This window comes from Schistocerca gregaria, unplaced genomic scaffold, assembly GCF_023897955.1.
Source record: "Schistocerca gregaria isolate iqSchGreg1 unplaced genomic scaffold, iqSchGreg1.2 ptg000169l, whole genome shotgun sequence".
In the NCBI taxonomy this organism is placed as follows: domain Eukaryota; kingdom Metazoa; phylum Arthropoda; class Insecta; order Orthoptera; family Acrididae; genus Schistocerca; species Schistocerca gregaria.
The window spans coordinates 16665831-16681609 of NW_026061724.1; the positions used below are offsets into that span (position 1 = coordinate 16665831).

Below are 15779 nucleotides of genomic sequence, written 5' to 3' on the forward strand. Positions count from 1 at the left end.
CGGCGGCGTGTGCCTCGCGGTGCTGTTTCTGCAGTAGTTTGTTATTCCTGTGAGTACCATGGATCTCAATCATTCAGAGAATCGTCAGAACAATATTCAGTGCGCGTTTGATAGATCCGTGCGTAGGCCTACGGCTTTCGAGATTCATGAATGGATTAAAAGTGATCTTCAATTACCGAAAAGTGTTGTTCTTGGCGTTCAACTTGACGCGTTCCTTAACTCGGTATTTTTAAAACTGTCGTCTTCCGATATGTGTGATACTCTAGTCAATGTGAATGGTGGTATACGTAAAATCAGGCACCTTGATGGTACTATTAGTGATGTTGTGTTATCGAACGCGGGTTATGGTATACGCACTGTTCGCGTGTTTAACCTGCCATTCGAAGTCCGTAATGAAACTATTTCTCGTAGTTTACTTCCGTATGGTACAGTGCTTTCGGTCGTAAAAGAGAAATGGTCGTCAGCTTATCATTACGACGTTGAGAACGGTGTTCGCAGTGTCCGCATGATTGTCCGACAGCATATACCGTCTTTTGTTGTTGTTGCTGGCCATCGGGCCTTTATTACTTATAGCGGTCAACCGGCAACCTGTTCTTTTTGCAATGGTACCGGACATTTTCGACAGGACTGTCCGAAACGTAGTCGCCCAGTGCAATTACCAAGGACAGACGGTCAGGATGAGGTGACGTGGGCGTCGGTCGCGCTTGGCGCCTCCCCCGCACGTGCGAGTCGTGTGTCTGCACCTGCGATTGCGACCGACGTTGTGGCTATGGACGTTACACCTTCCGTTCCTGTTGCTGATAGCTCCCCGGCGTTGCCTGTGATTTCTTTGCCTGTCGATGTAGCGGCCCCCGTGCCTGATACGCAGGCTGTTGACAAAATTGAGCTACCGATTATGTCTGACCCTGTACCGGCTGATGTAACGCTGTCCGTATTAGAACCCGTATCAGAGGCTGCTCCCACTGTTGTGAATGAGAATGTGTCCACTGCTGCCGTCGTTGTTGTAGACCGTGAGGTGCGTCTTGACGCCCCCGCGGAACCCAAACCGCGTCGGGAAAGGCCGACTGAGAGGGCTGAAAACGTTCCCCGCATTCGCAGCGCGAGTATTTCGAGTGTTTCCTCTCGTAAGTCGCGAACGCCGTCCCCGGTGGTAACTTGTGTTCCACCATACAAGTCCACCTCTACACTAAAAAAATTGCAACGGGCCTCGCAGCGCGCGGTTGTTGACTCGCGGCAGGCGCCGGCTTCCGAACGCCGTCGGCAGCGGCCTGCTGCTTGCAGTCAGCCCGAGGCGTCCGTGAGTTCCGCGGAGTCCAAGCGGGACGAGAAAGTTCGGCAGCTAAAGGTTCTCCTTACTAAAACGGAGCCTGTCGTAGCAAGCGGTATGGCGATGGACGTTGTTCAGGGCGTGTCTCCTGCACACTTGGCAGCTAAACGCAAATCGGACGACTCACATTGCCGTCGCATCCGGCCGCACTCGCAGGATTCTGGATCTGTTTCTGCCATCGGCGCTGGACCTGCCACGGCGGCTCCTTCCGGTGCCGCTGTTAGTATGGACACGGAGGTGGTTCAGCCCCCCGTGTTTTCCGGTGATAAGTGTGACTGGGCGGCGGACGTGGAGGTGGACGACGGCACTGGAGCCGGTACGTAGCGCGACTTTGCTCTTTGCTTGGCAGCGTGATTGCATCCGCCGTTGCCTAAGTTTAACGTTGTTTTATGTGGCGTATTCTTGTCTCTCTTGTGTGCCACCGGTCTGTTGCGCGTTTTAACCTGTATTTTGCACGCGAGTGTAATTTTGGCAGCGCCACTGCACCCGTCGTTGTATGTTTTTATTTGGTGTGTATTTTAAATGTGTTTGGTATTTTTCAATGTGTTGGGTGCCAGCCGCTCGTAGGCGGCACATTTTAGTCGTTCTTGCCGCTCACTTGGATCCTTATGGATACACGGGTGCTTTTCCAGATGTGAGCATTCATTTTTCACACAGTTGTGTAGTTTTGTTGTGTATGGGGTCTGACACGCGTTTTTTGTGTGTTTACCCCGTTCCTCTCAAGACCATGTGCTGTCATACCGGTGCACGTGCCGCTTTTGTGGTGCGTATACTTTTTTTTTTCGCGCGTCTGATGTGTGACATCCGTTTTAGACATATTTTACTGTGCTTGCCACTTCCTTGCATATTTTTAGCGGCACGTGTGCATGCAATTTTTTGCGGACCTAAGTTTTAGCCTTTGAAAGTGTCTGGTGTTTATTGTCCGCTGGCGGAACTTTTAGTCGTTTTGTGTTGAAACAGTGTGTACTCCTTGTGACGCCAATGCTTCCACCGTTGTGCACGCTTCTTTGAATTTTATTCTTCTTGTTATTTCTTGTCTTTGCTGTGTCTGGTGTGTGCCCCCCGCCGCCGATCTTGTCTACATTACTTGTTATCTTCGCAGCGATACTGCCTCGCTTCTTGTGCACACTATATTTGTTGCTCCTTGCGTTGTGTATGGTTCCTGACACGCGTCGGTGGCATATACTTACTGTTAATGTTAACAAAATGCGTAGTCCTCATAAGGTCTTTGCCTTAAAAACTCTTTTATGTGAAACCCGTTGCCATGTCGCCTTTTTGCAAGAAGTGACACGGGAGGCTCTCCTTCTTTTAACCGATCTGAGTGACTACGTTATTGTGGATAATGTAGTGTCAGACAATGTCACCGGTACAGCTATTTTAGTCTGCCCCGGGCTCAATGTCACTAATATCGAGTGTCTCCCTACTGGCCGCGCTATTGCGTGCACTATTGAAGGCGTCACGTTTGTTAATGTTTATGCTCCTTCCGGTAGCGACTACGCGGCGCGGCGGCTCTTTTATAGTCAGGAGCTGTGTGAAGTTTTGCACCGTAATTCCGCTCATTTAATTCTCGGCGGTGATTTTAATGCGGTCACCGATGACCGCGATCAGGAGCCGCGCCCCAACAAGTGTCAGGAACTCCACACGCTTCTCACAAGTTTTAATCTGCAGGACACGTGGCGAATGCTCCACCCGGTTGACACCCAATTTACCTATTTTTATCCACAGGGACACAGCCGACTTGATCGGATCTATGTGTCATCGTCACTTGCGGCCCAGGTGGCTCGATCTGAGGTCAGGCCGGTTATTTTTTCAGACCACTGCAGTTATTTTTGTGAACTTTCGCTTCCATTTTTTAGGCCTTCCTATCGCCGAAATCTATGGAAGTTTAACTGCAGCCTGCTGGCCGACTCTCATTTTCAGCAGTGCTTCACTGATATGTGGCACAAACTTTTGCAGGCTAAACCCGGTGATAGTAGCGTTCTCGGGTGGTGGGTTGGCACTGCCAAACCTGCAGTCCGGACCTTTTTAATTAATTTTAGCCGAGACGCAGCGCACTGGCGTCGCTCGACGTCACAGTTTTATCAGAGCTGTTTGAAGGACCTCGCCCGCCAAGTTACGGCCCAGCCGCATCTTCTTCCCATTTTTAAACAATTTCAGGCCGAACTTTTGACCGATCTGCGGCGAAAGGGTAGGGGGCCGGTTACTCGGTGCCAACCTGTGGGTGCCGTGGACGGGGAGCCGCTCTCTATATATCATCTTAACAGAGAGCGGAAGATGCGCGAACGATTGGCCTTTAATGCGTGGGTCACTCGGGATGGAACAAAGACTTCCGACAGGGTGACGATTGAGAGGGAAATCCACGCACATTTTGAGTCTCTCTTTCGGGACGTTGATGTCGAACCCGCTGCGCTGCGTCGTCTTTTACAGGGGATTCCAAATGTTTTACGTCGCACAGACCGTGTCCATCTTAATGAGGCTTTTACGTCCGATGAATTGCACGAAGCTGTCAAGCGAAGTCCTAGGGGAAAATCTCCCGGAATGGACGGCATTCCCGCTGAATTTTATTTGCAATTTTTTAACCTTTTACGCGATACGTTAACTGGTATCGCGAATGAAATTCTTAATGGCGCTCCTCTACCAACGGAATTTGCAGCGGGATGCATCACGCTCATTCCCAAATCGAAAGCGACGCCGAATGTCCACGCTGTTCGACCGATCACTCTGTTAAACGCGGACTATAAGATCATGGCGAGGTGCGTCGCGCACAGACTGCGGCAAGTCATGCCGCGCGTTCTCTGTGAACATCAGACGTGTGCTGTGCGTGACAGGAATATTTTTGACGCCGTTCTGGCCTATAGGGACTGTATCGGTTTTGTACGCGGCAACAGAGTTCGGTCGGCAGCCATTATGTTGATCGATTTCCAGAATGCGTTTGACAGGGTTGGCCATGCCTATTTGCGGCGTGTCATGGTTGCAATGGGCTTTGGCCGTAAGTTTACCCACACGGTTCAGGGTTTTTTGCGCAATGCCACGTCGAGTGTCATAGTCAATGGGTCCCTCAGTCGGCCTATACGTCTAACTCGCTCGGTCAGACAGGGTTGCCCGTTGTCAATGACACTGTACGCTTTGGCGCTCGACCCGCTGCTGCGGTCTATCTGCCGCGAGTGTCCCGGGATCCAACTTGGGGAAGATCGCCTCACTTGTCGGGCTTATGCCGACGATCTTGGGGTGTTCTTGGGTCGGCCGGCTGATGTGGACACCCTGTACTCTGTTCTCCGGCTTTTTGAGAAGGCGACGGGGGCCGTTGTGAATGTTCACAAGACGGTTTTGCTGCCTCTTACTCCACGCATGAGCCATGTGCGTCGAAATTGGTTCAGTGTTGTGCAGCAGCACAAAGTCCTGGGGGTTATTTTATCTGATAATCCTCAGCGCATGGAGGCTCTGAATTGGCGTCCCGTCTTACACACCGTTAGGGCGGTTGTTAAAATTCATGCGGCCCGACATTTGGCGCTCCATGACAAGGTGCATCTCATTAACACTACCATCTTAGCTCGAGCGTGGTATTTAGCACAGGTTCTCTCGGTTCCTAAGCTTCTAGATCGCGCTATTAAACAGGCCGTCTACTGGCTCCTATGGAAAGGGGACATTTTCAAGGTTTCGTTAGCCACCTGCACCTTACATCCGGCCGATGGGGGACTCGGTCTGGTGGATTTTTCCGCCAAATGCGCGGCGCTCCTCCTCAAACGGACTACGGCCGTGTTGGAGAAAGGCACCAGCAGTGCCACGGTCAGGTTGTTCACCCAATACCGCCCACCTTCCGTGGTTGCTCCGGTCTCTGTCAGCCACATACCCTTTGCGCTGAATTACGTGCGGCGTTTTTATTTTAACAGCAGCTATCTTGCGCATAGTGGCTCCAGCGGGGGCCGTGTGGGCGACATTGTCCGTGCTCTGCGGGGATTACCGGCAAGAAACAAGTGGGAGTACCGCCTGCCACATACTGACTGGCGGACAGTTTGGCGCAACATCACCTCCCCCGTGCTTCCTGCACCTGTCAGAGCGTCGTGGTATAAAGTTGTCAATGGCATGATTCCTACAAATGCTAAACTGCACTCTATTCATCTGAGTCCGTCCCGTGCATGCGAAGAGTGCCATGTCGAAGATACCATTCAACATCGTTTCGTGTGCCGTCGGTTCCGTGCTGTGTGGGACATTGCTCGGGATATGATTCGTCTCGTCAACAGGGTGTCTACAGCGCAGGTGACAGTGGCAGATGCAATCGTACCTCAGTGTAAGGCGTTTCCATCCACCAAACGCAATGCCACGATCTGGTTACTAGGCCATACAATTTATTCACTCTTTTATCTTAAACTGACGGATCGTTTGGATTTTCTCACCTACTTATGGACTGAGCACGGCAAGTACCGTGTTCGTACTGATTATGTTATGACTTTTGCAAATTTTTTGCATGTCGCTTTGGCGCATGCTTTTGCTCCTTACCGATGTCGACTTAATTAATTTTACACTTTCCAGCTTAAAACTGTGACGTGATAGTGAGAGAGTTCGTTTAGCGATGCATGTATATTCAGTATAAGGAACGAAAAATATAACGTAATCGGGAGACATTTCTCCCTTGGGAATTGCCTCGTATATGGTGTTATGCGAGGATTTTTGTTTTCCTTTCTTTATTTTCCCTCTTGTTTTCCACTCTGCCATGTTATGGTATGGGATCGTGATGCTGCGAGGACATTTCATTGTGTTTACTTGCTTTTAGTTTGGTCAGGATTGCTAGTGTGCTTTTCTTAATTGAATTGCATTATTTCTTTTCTTTCTTGTTTCTTTGGAGTGAACATCGCACCTTTTTTTTCCATTTTTTCACGGTGAGCGTCCGTGTTAATTGACTTCACCATTGCTGGATGGCGTTTTGCTTTGTGTGCTGAATGGCTTTTTCTTTGACTAATTTCCGAAAGTAATATATAGTTGTTCTTTATTTTCCGCTTCACGAGCAATCGCATGTTTACTTTGATTTCCGTGAAGATCCACAACTTTCCGTTAACCCTTTCACCAACAATGCCTCAGAGGAAGGAGGCTTACTTTTCATTTTGCTTTGGTCAACGTCGTTTTCGTTTAAGTTACAACTGGCAACGGCACTAACTATAGCTGAGAAGCTCGCCGACGAAGGCGTTATTTGGAGAGCGAAAGGACGGGCTATAAGGGGAGATAAAAAAAAAAAGAAAAAAAAAAAAAAAGTTGCCAATTTTGACGTCTCATTTTTGTGCCGATGCGGTGTGTTCTCGTGGGGTAGGACGCAGCTCTTGTGACGCGCGTGTTGTGTAGGTAGCGTGGCCGAGCGGTCTAAGGCGCTGGTATCAGGCACCAGTCTCTTTGGAGGCGTGGGTTCCAAACCCACAGGTGCCAAACGTGTAATGTTGCCTGTGTCGTAGACAGCTGCACTCATTGCCCGCAAAGAAAACGGCACAACAAGGCGTGAGCGTCTGTTTCGTGAATTGTCGTAGAACAGTGCGTGGTGCAACGACAGGATTTGTAGGCGCCTTTTGCTCTCATCATTGCTGGCGTTCGTCTCCACGAAATGCGTCCGGAGCACGCCGCTCTATAACGCGAGAGAGTGGATTTTTTTACACTTGTCGTCGATTAACCGTGGGTTGCTGCTGCGTTCGCTGGAGGAGCGCTGCCGTCGTTATCCGGTGTGGTCTAGTGGCTAGGATACCTGGCTCTCACCCAGGAGGCCCGGGTTCGATTCCCGGTACCGGAAGTGCGCGTTTTTGTTGCTCCTCTTATGCGACTTGTCTCGACTTTGCTCGACTGACGCTACGCTGACGCGTGCACAAAGCCACGTTAAGTATGATTCGTTGCAACACCTGACGGCGAGAGAGATGCGGCGTCTATCCACTTGTTATCCAGCCACATACCGGTACCTGTTGTCAAGAGGCTTGGAGGTCTGCAACACATTGCCACGGAGGTGGATGCAGCTAACCACTGTAGTTAGTGTACTGACAGCGCAGGCACGTTCATTAGCTCGCATGCATGTGATGGAGACCGTGTCTGCCACTGCTGTGGCGTACACCTTGGCCTAGGCTTAGGCTTTGCTGTGTATCGACACTTGCATTCCAGCCAGCTGCTTCCGTGGGCGCCTCCGTGGCCATGGCCGTGATCGTCTAGTGGTTAGGACATTGCGTTGTGGCCGCAATAACCCAGGTTCGAATCCTGGTCACGGCAATTTTTGAAAGTTTCTCCTTGCTGCCGTTGCATTGACGATAGTGCACGAGTACCCGAAATCACAGTGCTTCCTTGGTTTTTCACTCGTGTTCCGCAGGCCGCAGTCCGTACTACCACTTCATCACAAGTGCAACCTTCTTGAGCTCACATATGTCTGTTACATGGAACATTCTAGCTCCGCCCGACAGGTACAGCTATGATACTTTAGTGGTTACGGAAAGCCCAGGTTTCGAAACATGGTCACGGCACGAAAACGTCTCTTGATGCTGTCTCCTTAACTGCGACAGCTACAGACAAGTGGCGTCGCTACCATACGGCGGGCACGGCACTTTCTTGTTGTGGATGGCCTAAAGAGATGCTTCCAGTGGACATGGCACGGCGATTGCCAAGATACTTCCATTTCGAAGTGACCTTTGTAGTACAAATGAAACGTTTTGCCGCTGCTGCTCCAACGGTAACGTGGCCGAGCGGTCTAAGGCGCTGGTTTTAGGCACCAGTCTCTTCGGAGGCGTGGGTTCGAATCCCACCGTTGCCAATTTTGACGTCTCATTTTTGTGCCGATGCGGTGTGTTCTCGTGGGGTAGGACGCAGCTCTTGTGACGCGCGTGTTGTGTAGGTAGCGTGGCCGAGCGGTCTAAGGCGCTGGTATCAGGCACCAGTCTCTTTGGAGGCGTGGGTTCCAAACCCACAGGTGCCAAACGTGTAATGTTGCCTGTGTCGTAGACAGCTGCACTCATTGCCCGCAAAGAAAACGGCACAACAAGGCGTGAGCGTCTGTTTCGTGAATTGTCGTAGAACAGTGCGTGGTGCAACGACAGGATTTGTAGGCGCCTTTTGCTCTCATCATTGCTGGCGTTCGTCTCCACGAAATGCGTCCGGAGCACGCCGCTCTATAACGCGAGAGAGTGGATTTTTTTACACTTGTCGTCGATTAACCGTGGGTTGCTGCTGCGTTCGCTGGAGGAGCGCTGCCGTCGTTATCCGGTGTGGTCTAGTGGCTAGGATACCTGGCTCTCACCCAGGAGGCCCGGGTTCGATTCCCGGTACCGGAAGTGCGCGTTTTTGTTGCTCCTCTTATGCGACTTGTCTCGACTTTGCTCGACTGACGCTACGCTGACGCGTGCACAAAGCCACGTTAAGTATGATTCGTTGCAACACCTGACGGCGAGAGAGATGCGGCGTCTATCCACTTGTTATCCAGCCACATACCGGTACCTGTTGTCAAGAGGCTTGGAGGTCTGCAACACATTGCCACGGAGGTGGATGCAGCTAACCACTGTAGTTAGTGTACTGACAGCGCAGGCACGTTCATTAGCTCGCATGCATGTGATGGAGACCGTGTCTGCCACTGCTGTGGCGTACACCTTGGCCTAGGCTTAGGCTTTGCTGTGTATCGACACTTGCATTCCAGCCAGCTGCTTCCGTGGGCGCCTCCGTGGCCATGGCCGTGATCGTCTAGTGGTTAGGACATTGCGTTGTGGCCGCAATAACCCAGGTTCGAATCCTGGTCACGGCAATTTTTGAAAGTTTCTCCTTGCTGCCGTTGCATTGACGATAGTGCACGAGTACCCGAAATCACAGTGCTTCCTTGGTTTTTCACTCGTGTTCCGCAGGCCGCAGTCCGTACTACCACTTCATCACAAGTGCAACCTTCTTGAGCTCACATATGTCTGTTACATGGAACATTCTAGCTCCGCCCGACAGGTACAGCTATGATACTTTAGTGGTTACGGAAAGCCCAGGTTTCGAAACATGGTCACGGCACGAAAACGTCTCTTGATGCTGTCTCCTTAACTGCGACAGCTACAGACAAGTGGCGTCGCTACCATACGGCGGGCACGGCACTTTCTTGTTGTGGATGGCCTAAAGAGATGCTTCCAGTGGACATGGCACGGCGATTGCCAAGATACTTCCATTTCGAAGTGACCTTTGTAGTACAAATGAAACGTTTTGCCGCTGCTGCTCCAACGGTAACGTGGCCGAGCGGTCTAAGGCGCTGGTTTTAGGCACCAGTCTCTTCGGAGGCGTGGGTTCGAATCCCACCGTTGCCAATTTTGACGTCTCATTTTTGTGCCGATGCGGTGTGTTCTCGTGGGGTAGGACGCAGCTCTTGTGACGCGCGTGTTGTGTAGGTAGCGTGGCCGAGCGGTCTAAGGCGCTGGTATCAGGCACCAGTCTCTTTGGAGGCGTGGGTTCCAAACCCACAGGTGCCAAACGTGTAATGTTGCCTGTGTCGTAGACAGCTGCACTCATTGCCCGCAAAGAAAACGGCACAACAAGGCGTGAGCGTCTGTTTCGTGAATTGTCGTAGAACAGTGCGTGGTGCAACGACAGGATTTGTAGGCGCCTTTTGCTCTCATCATTGCTGGCGTTCGTCTCCACGAAATGCGTCCGGAGCACGCCGCTCTATAACGCGAGAGAGTGGATTTTTTTACACTTGTCGTCGATTAACCGTGGGTTGCTGCTGCGTTCGCTGGAGGAGCGCTGCCGTCGTTATCCGGTGTGGTCTAGTGGCTAGGATACCTGGCTCTCACCCAGGAGGCCCGGGTTCGATTCCCGGTACCGGAAGTGCGCGTTTTTGTTGCTCCTCTTATGCGACTTGTCTCGACTTTGCTCGACTGACGCTACGCTGACGCGTGCACAAAGCCACGTTAAGTATGATTCGTTGCAACACCTGACGGCGAGAGAGATGCGGCGTCTATCCACTTGTTATCCAGCCACATACCGGTACCTGTTGTCAAGAGGCTTGGAGGTCTGCAACACATTGCCACGGAGGTGGATGCAGCTAACCACTGTAGTTAGTGTACTGACAGCGCAGGCACGTTCATTAGCTCGCATGCATGTGATGGAGACCGTGTCTGCCACTGCTGTGGCGTACACCTTGGCCTAGGCTTAGGCTTTGCTGTGTATCGACACTTGCATTCCAGCCAGCTGCTTCCGTGGGCGCCTCCGTGGCCATGGCCGTGATCGTCTAGTGGTTAGGACATTGCGTTGTGGCCGCAATAACCCAGGTTCGAATCCTGGTCACGGCAATTTTTGAAAGTTTCTCCTTGCTGCCGTTGCATTGACGATAGTGCACGAGTACCCGAAATCACAGTGCTTCCTTGGTTTTTCACTCGTGTTCCGCAGGCCGCAGTCCGTACTACCACTTCATCACAAGTGCAACCTTCTTGAGCTCACATATGTCTGTTACATGGAACATTCTAGCTCCGCCCGACAGGTACAGCTATGATACTTTAGTGGTTACGGAAAGCCCAGGTTTCGAAACATGGTCACGGCACGAAAACGTCTCTTGATGCTGTCTCCTTAACTGCGACAGCTACAGACAAGTGGCGTCGCTACCATACGGCGGGCACGGCACTTTCTTGTTGTGGATGGCCTAAAGAGATGCTTCCAGTGGACATGGCACGGCGATTGCCAAGATACTTCCATTTCGAAGTGACCTTTGTAGTACAAATGAAACGTTTTGCCGCTGCTGCTCCAACGGTAACGTGGCCGAGCGGTCTAAGGCGCTGGTTTTAGGCACCAGTCTCTTCGGAGGCGTGGGTTCGAATCCCACCGTTGCCAATTTTGACGTCTCATTTTTGTGCCGATGCGGTGTGTTCTCGTGGGGTAGGACGCAGCTCTTGTGACGCGCGTGTTGTGTAGGTAGCGTGGCCGAGCGGTCTAAGGCGCTGGTATCAGGCACCAGTCTCTTTGGAGGCGTGGGTTCCAAACCCACAGGTGCCAAACGTGTAATGTTGCCTGTGTCGTAGACAGCTGCACTCATTGCCCGCAAAGAAAACGGCACAACAAGGCGTGAGCGTCTGTTTCGTGAATTGTCGTAGAACAGTGCGTGGTGCAACGACAGGATTTGTAGGCGCCTTTTGCTCTCATCATTGCTGGCGTTCGTCTCCACGAAATGCGTCCGGAGCACGCCGCTCTATAACGCGAGAGAGTGGATTTTTTTACACTTGTCGTCGATTAACCGTGGGTTGCTGCTGCGTTCGCTGGAGGAGCGCTGCCGTCGTTATCCGGTGTGGTCTAGTGGCTAGGATACCTGGCTCTCACCCAGGAGGCCCGGGTTCGATTCCCGGTACCGGAAGTGCGCGTTTTTGTTGCTCCTCTTATGCGACTTGTCTCGACTTTGCTCGACTGACGCTACGCTGACGCGTGCACAAAGCCACGTTAAGTATGATTCGTTGCAACACCTGACGGCGAGAGAGATGCGGCGTCTATCCACTTGTTATCCAGCCACATACCGGTACCTGTTGTCAAGAGGCTTGGAGGTCTGCAACACATTGCCACGGAGGTGGATGCAGCTAACCACTGTAGTTAGTGTACTGACAGCGCAGGCACGTTCATTAGCTCGCATGCATGTGATGGAGACCGTGTCTGCCACTGCTGTGGCGTACACCTTGGCCTAGGCTTAGGCTTTGCTGTGTATCGACACTTGCATTCCAGCCAGCTGCTTCCCTGGGCGCCTCCGTGGCCATGGCCGTGATCGTCTAGTGGTTAGGACATTGCGTTGTGGCCGCAATAACCCAGGTTCGAATCCTGGTCACGGCAATTTTTGAAAGTTTCTCCTTGCTGCCGTTGCATTGACGATAGTGCACGAGTACCCGAAATCACAGTGCTTCCTTGGTTTTTCACTCGTGTTCCGCAGGCCGCAGTCCGTACTACCACTTCATCACAAGTGCAACCTTCTTGAGCTCACATATGTCTGTTACATGGAACATTCTAGCTCCGCCCGACAGGTACAGCTATGATACTTTAGTGGTTACGGAAAGCCCAGGTTTCGAAACATGGTCACGGCACGAAAACGTCTCTTGATGCTGTCTCCTTAACTGCGACAGCTACAGACAAGTGGCGTCGCTACCATACGGCGGGCACGGCACTTTCTTGTTGTGGATGGCCTAAAGAGATGCTTCCAGTGGACATGGCACGGCGATTGCCAAGATACTTCCATTTCGAAGTGACCTTTGTAGTACAAATGAAACGTTTTGCCGCTGCTGCTCCAACGGTAACGTGGCCGAGCGGTCTAAGGCGCTGGTTTTAGGCACCAGTCTCTTCGGAGGCGTGGGTTCGAATCCCACCGTTGCCAATTTTGACGTCTCATTTTTGTGCCGATGCGGTGTGTTCTCGTGGGGTAGGACGCAGCTCTTGTGACGCGCGTGTTGTGTAGGTAGCGTGGCCGAGCGGTCTAAGGCGCTGGTATCAGGCACCAGTCTCTTTGGAGGCGTGGGTTCCAAACCCACAGGTGCCAAACGTGTAATGTTGCCTGTGTCGTAGACAGCTGCACTCATTGCCCGCAAAGAAAACGGCACAACAAGGCGTGAGCGTCTGTTTCGTGAATTGTCGTAGAACAGTGCGTGGTGCAACGACAGGATTTGTAGGCGCCTTTTGCTCTCATCATTGCTGGCGTTCGTCTCCACGAAATGCGTCCGGAGCACGCCGCTCTATAACGCGAGAGAGTGGATTTTTTTACACTTGTCGTCGATTAACCGTGGGTTGCTGCTGCGTTCGCTGGAGGAGCGCTGCCGTCGTTATCCGGTGTGGTCTAGTGGCTAGGATACCTGGCTCTCACCCAGGAGGCCCGGGTTCGATTCCCGGTACCGGAAGTGCGCGTTTTTGTTGCTCCTCTTATGCGACTTGTCTCGACTTTGCTCGACTGACGCTACGCTGACGCGTGCACAAAGCCACGTTAAGTATGATTCGTTGCAACACCTGACGGCGAGAGAGATGGGCGTCTATCCACTTGTTATCCAGCCACATACCGGTACCTGTTGTCAAGAGGCTTGGAGGTCTGCAACACATTGCCACGGAGGTGGATGCAGCTAACCACTGTAGTTAGTGTACTGACAGCGCAGGCACGTTCATTAGCTCGCATGCATGTGATGGAGACCGTGTCTGCCACTGCTGTGGCGTACACCTTGGCCTAGGCTTAGGCTTTGCTGTGTATCGACACTTGCATTCCAGCCAGCTGCTTCCGTGGGCGCCTCCGTGGCCATGGCCGTGATCGTCTAGTGGTTAGGACATTGCGTTGTGGCCGCAATAACCCAGGTTCGAATCCTGGTCACGGCAATTTTTGAAAGTTTCTCCTTGCTGCCGTTGCATTGACGATAGTGCACGAGTACCCGAAATCACAGTGCTTCCTTGGTTTTTCACTCGTGTTCCGCAGGCCGCAGTCCGTACTACCACTTCATCACAAGTGCAACCTTCTTGAGCTCACATATGTCTGTTACATGGAACATTCTAGCTCCGCCCGACAGGTACAGCTATGATACTTTAGTGGTTACGGAAAGCCCAGGTTTCGAAACATGGTCACGGCACGAAAACGTCTCTTGATGCTGTCTCCTTAACTGCGACAGCTACAGACAAGTGGCGTCGCTACCATACGGCGGGCACGGCACTTTCTTGTTGTGGATGGCCTAAAGAGATGCTTCCAGTGGACATGGCACGGCGATTGCCAAGATACTTCCATTTCGAAGTGACCTTTGTAGTACAAATGAAACGTTTTGCCGCTGCTGCTCCAACGGTAACGTGGCCGAGCGGTCTAAGGCGCTGGTTTTAGGCACCAGTCTCTTCGGAGGCGTGGGTTCGAATCCCACCGTTGCCAATTTTGACGTCTCATTTTTGTGCCGATGCGGTGTGTTCTCGTGGGGTAGGACGCAGCTCTTGTGACGCGCGTGTTGTGTAGGTAGCGTGGCCGAGCGGTCTAAGGCGCTGGTATCAGGCACCAGTCTCTTTGGAGGCGTGGGTTCCAAACCCACAGGTGCCAAACGTGTAATGTTGCCTGTGTCGTAGACAGCTGCACTCATTGCCCGCAAAGAAAACGGCACAACAAGGCGTGAGCGTCTGTTTCGTGAATTGTCGTAGAACAGTGCGTGGTGCAACGACAGGATTTGTAGGCGCCTTTTGCTCTCATCATTGCTGGCGTTCGTCTCCACGAAATGCGTCCGGAGCACGCCGCTCTATAACGCGAGAGAGTGGATTTTTTTACACTTGTCGTCGATTAACCGTGGGTTGCTGCTGCGTTCGCTGGAGGAGCGCTGCCGTCGTTATCCGGTGTGGTCTAGTGGCTAGGATACCTGGCTCTCACCCAGGAGGCCCGGGTTCGATTCCCGGTACCGGAAGTGCGCGTTTTTGTTGCTCCTCTTATGCGACTTGTCTCGACTTTGCTCGACTGACGCTACGCTGACGCGTGCACAAAGCCACGTTAAGTATGATTCGTTGCAACACCTGACGGCGAGAGAGATGCGGCGTCTATCCACTTGTTATCCAGCCACATACCGGTACCTGTTGTCAAGAGGCTTGGAGGTCTGCAACACATTGCCACGGAGGTGGATGCAGCTAACCACTGTAGTTAGTGTACTGACAGCGCAGGCACGTTCATTAGCTCGCATGCATGTGATGGAGACCGTGTCTGCCACTGCTGTGGCGTACACCTTGGCCTAGGCTTAGGCTTTGCTGTGTATCGACACTTGCATTCCAGCCAGCTGCTTCCGTGGGCGCCTCCGTGGCCATGGCCGTGATCGTCTAGTGGTTAGGACATTGCGTTGTGGCCGCAATAACCCAGGTTCGAATCCTGGTCACGGCAATTTTTGAAAGTTTCTCCTTGCTGCCGTTGCATTGACGATAGTGCACGAGTACCCGAAATCACAGTGCTTCCTTGGTTTTTCACTCGTGTTCCGCAGGCCGCAGTCCGTACTACCACTTCATCACAAGTGCAACCTTCTTGAGCTCACATATGTCTGTTACATGGAACATTCTAGCTCCGCCCGACAGGTACAGCTATGATACTTTAGTGGTTACGGAAAGCCCAGGTTTCGAAACATGGTCACGGCACGAAAACGTCTCTTGATGCTGTCTCCTTAACTGCGACAGCTACAGACAAGTGGCGTCGCTACCATACGGCGGGCACGGCACTTTCTTGTTGTGGATGGCCTAAAGAGATGCTTCCAGTGGACATGGCACGGCGATTGCCAAGATACTTCCATTTCGAAGTGACCTTTGTAGTACAAATGAAACGTTTTGCCGCTGCTGCTCCAACGGTAACGTGGCCGAGCGGTCTAAGGCGCTGGTTTTAGGCACCAGTCTCTTCGGAGGCGTGGGTTCGAATCCCACCGTTGCCAATTTTGACGTCTCATTTTTGTGCCGATGCGGTGTGTTCTCGTGGGGTAGGACGCAGCTCTTGTGACGCGCGTGTTGTGTAGGTAGCGTGGCCGAGCGGTCTAAG

At 52.2% G+C, this 15779-nt stretch overlaps 18 non-coding genes across 18 annotated transcripts; all 18 read left to right on the forward strand.

Annotated features, from left to right (window-relative positions):
• The first annotated feature begins 7025 nt into the window (after positions 1-7025).
• Positions 7026-7097, forward strand: Trnae-cuc (transfer RNA glutamic acid (anticodon CUC)). The gene has a single exon. It is a non-coding gene; the product is annotated as a tRNA-Glu (tRNA).
• A 392-nt stretch (positions 7098-7489) lies between these two features.
• Positions 7490-7561, forward strand: Trnah-gug (transfer RNA histidin (anticodon GUG)). The gene has a single exon. It is a non-coding gene; the product is annotated as a tRNA-His (tRNA).
• Positions 7562-8014: 453 nt separating this feature from the next.
• Trnal-uag (transfer RNA leucine (anticodon UAG)) lies at positions 8015-8096 on the forward strand. Its single transcript has one exon. It is a non-coding gene; the product is annotated as a tRNA-Leu (tRNA).
• Positions 8097-8541: 445 nt separating this feature from the next.
• On the forward strand, positions 8542-8613 carry Trnae-cuc (transfer RNA glutamic acid (anticodon CUC)). Its single transcript has one exon. It is a non-coding gene; the product is annotated as a tRNA-Glu (tRNA).
• A 392-nt stretch (positions 8614-9005) lies between these two features.
• Trnah-gug (transfer RNA histidin (anticodon GUG)) lies at positions 9006-9077 on the forward strand. The gene has a single exon. It is a non-coding gene; the product is annotated as a tRNA-His (tRNA).
• A 453-nt stretch (positions 9078-9530) lies between these two features.
• Positions 9531-9612, forward strand: Trnal-uag (transfer RNA leucine (anticodon UAG)). Its single transcript has one exon. It is a non-coding gene; the product is annotated as a tRNA-Leu (tRNA).
• Positions 9613-10057: 445 nt separating this feature from the next.
• On the forward strand, positions 10058-10129 carry Trnae-cuc (transfer RNA glutamic acid (anticodon CUC)). Its single transcript has one exon. It is a non-coding gene; the product is annotated as a tRNA-Glu (tRNA).
• Positions 10130-10521: 392 nt separating this feature from the next.
• Trnah-gug (transfer RNA histidin (anticodon GUG)) lies at positions 10522-10593 on the forward strand. Its single transcript has one exon. It is a non-coding gene; the product is annotated as a tRNA-His (tRNA).
• A 453-nt stretch (positions 10594-11046) lies between these two features.
• Positions 11047-11128, forward strand: Trnal-uag (transfer RNA leucine (anticodon UAG)). Its single transcript has one exon. It is a non-coding gene; the product is annotated as a tRNA-Leu (tRNA).
• A 445-nt stretch (positions 11129-11573) lies between these two features.
• On the forward strand, positions 11574-11645 carry Trnae-cuc (transfer RNA glutamic acid (anticodon CUC)). The gene has a single exon. It is a non-coding gene; the product is annotated as a tRNA-Glu (tRNA).
• A 392-nt stretch (positions 11646-12037) lies between these two features.
• Positions 12038-12109, forward strand: Trnah-gug (transfer RNA histidin (anticodon GUG)). Its single transcript has one exon. It is a non-coding gene; the product is annotated as a tRNA-His (tRNA).
• Positions 12110-12562: 453 nt separating this feature from the next.
• Trnal-uag (transfer RNA leucine (anticodon UAG)) lies at positions 12563-12644 on the forward strand. Its single transcript has one exon. It is a non-coding gene; the product is annotated as a tRNA-Leu (tRNA).
• A 445-nt stretch (positions 12645-13089) lies between these two features.
• On the forward strand, positions 13090-13161 carry Trnae-cuc (transfer RNA glutamic acid (anticodon CUC)). Its single transcript has one exon. It is a non-coding gene; the product is annotated as a tRNA-Glu (tRNA).
• A 391-nt stretch (positions 13162-13552) lies between these two features.
• Positions 13553-13624, forward strand: Trnah-gug (transfer RNA histidin (anticodon GUG)). The gene has a single exon. It is a non-coding gene; the product is annotated as a tRNA-His (tRNA).
• Positions 13625-14077: 453 nt separating this feature from the next.
• Positions 14078-14159, forward strand: Trnal-uag (transfer RNA leucine (anticodon UAG)). The gene has a single exon. It is a non-coding gene; the product is annotated as a tRNA-Leu (tRNA).
• Positions 14160-14604: 445 nt separating this feature from the next.
• Positions 14605-14676, forward strand: Trnae-cuc (transfer RNA glutamic acid (anticodon CUC)). The gene has a single exon. It is a non-coding gene; the product is annotated as a tRNA-Glu (tRNA).
• Positions 14677-15068: 392 nt separating this feature from the next.
• Trnah-gug (transfer RNA histidin (anticodon GUG)) lies at positions 15069-15140 on the forward strand. The gene has a single exon. It is a non-coding gene; the product is annotated as a tRNA-His (tRNA).
• Positions 15141-15593: 453 nt separating this feature from the next.
• Positions 15594-15675, forward strand: Trnal-uag (transfer RNA leucine (anticodon UAG)). Its single transcript has one exon. It is a non-coding gene; the product is annotated as a tRNA-Leu (tRNA).
• Positions 15676-15779: the final 104 nt, after the last annotated feature.